Below are 1,898 nucleotides of genomic sequence, written 5' to 3'. Positions count from 1 at the left end.
CTAGATTAAGGGCCCCATGGGGCATTTTACCCGATTACAATTAACTACTTTTCACTTTCACGTAGGAAACACGTGTATGAGAAAAATATACAATAACAAATATTAATATGTGCTTAAGTAGCGGTTTGTACACTAATATCAGAGTTAAACACAACTATACGCTCGCACAAAGACACAACCGTAGGCAACGAAAGTTAGTCGATGACTGTTTTCTTTTTTACTTTTTTACTCTTATTTATCTTTCAGCTTCGCTAAAAGCACTTCTACCAACGCTTGGCTTACCAAATTTATGCCAATTGATCAAATTTTGCGATTTAAATTCATTTTCAATAATGTAAATAACGACTCGTGTTGAATCGAAAATCGCCTCGTCTGAATAGCGATGGCAACTTTTTCACTTTCAACTTCTCATTCAACTACGTATTCAAGTTTTGTTGCCTGTAAAATCGCCTCGTGCGAATGCCCTAGACCAACTATGTTGAAAGCGATTAGTTGAAAGGCCGTTCGGACGAGGCGATTTTTGCTTTCAACTAAAAAATGCCTGAAAAATCGCCTCGTGCGAAAGCCCTATATTAAAGCAGCTACTTCACCAATACATTTTTGTATTCCCCTTCACTTTACACTTTGCTCGATTAGTTATAACTTGATTTACGACTTTAATATTAACCAATTAATGGGTACTGTTTAGTAAGTGGCCCACCTATTTCGGGGTATTGCGTCCAAAGGGGTGACCCGATCCAAAAAAAAATTGCACACACTTGTAGCCAAGGGTCTACCCATTATTTTAACATCCACTATTGTAATTTTTGGTCACTAATTTATTTGAGAAGTAAAGTCCTCTCTCGTCGTACAAAGATCACACTCTATAAGTCACTCATCATGCCTGTGCTGGTGTATGGCGCGGAAGCATGGACAATGAAAGCATCTGATGAGGCGGCTCTTGGAGTTTTCGAGAGAAAGATTCTGCGAAAGATTTACGGACCTTTACGCGTTGGTGATGGCGAATATCGCAGACGATTTAACGATGAGCTGTATGAGCTTTACAACGATATAGACATAGTGCAGCGAATTAAAATTCAGCGGCTCCGCTGGCTTGGCCATGTCGTTCGGATGGACAGAAACGCTCCTGCTCTGATAATATTCAACGCGGGCCGCGATGCTGGGAACAGAGGAAGAGGAAGGCCTCCTCTGCGTTGGAAAGACCAGGTGGAGAAGGACTTGGCTTCACTTGGCTTTTTCAATTGGCGTCAGTTAGCACAGAAGAGAAATGACTGGCGTGCTGTTTTGGACTCGGCCAAAATCGCTTAGGCGGTTACAGCGCCAAATAAGAAGAAGAAGAAGAATTTATTTACAAATTGGGTTTGAAATATGCCCTTTTTTGTAAAATTCGGAAATTAGCGTACATTTATCACTCCTATTTTCCTTAAAGCAGCCACTTCACCAATGCATTTTTATATTCCCCTTCACTTTAAACTTTATTCGACTTGTTACAACTTTCTTTATTACTTTAATTATAACCTATCAATCACAATTTATTAAATAAAAACACCTTCAAAACCACGCGTCTGCCTTTGGTTGCATATGCAAATTAAATGGCGGCGTTTAGCTGTCAAACTGCTAAATATACAAGAAGGATGAGAGACAAAAGAAAATATGATATAACCCAGTCAGCATTAAAAATATAAACCTTTCCATGGAAAATATGTATCTACGCAGAAAGGTGTTCTCTACAAAAGGTGTTCAGCCCCCTTTCTTTGGCAACACAGAAGAGAATTCTACGTAGTGACGGTTATAATCCCTAAGTGCGGCCGAAGGCCGCCTACGCAGAAAGGTGTTCAGCGCCCTTTCTTTGGCAACACAGAAGAGAATTCTACGTAGTGAGGGTTATAATCCCTAAG

Source organism: Rhagoletis pomonella, unplaced genomic scaffold, assembly GCF_013731165.1.
Source record: "Rhagoletis pomonella isolate Grant_MI unplaced genomic scaffold, Rhpom_1.0 Rhpom_scaffold_00869, whole genome shotgun sequence".
Classification (NCBI taxonomy): domain Eukaryota; kingdom Metazoa; phylum Arthropoda; class Insecta; order Diptera; family Tephritidae; genus Rhagoletis; species Rhagoletis pomonella.
Note: the sequence above shows the minus strand (reverse complement) of the source record.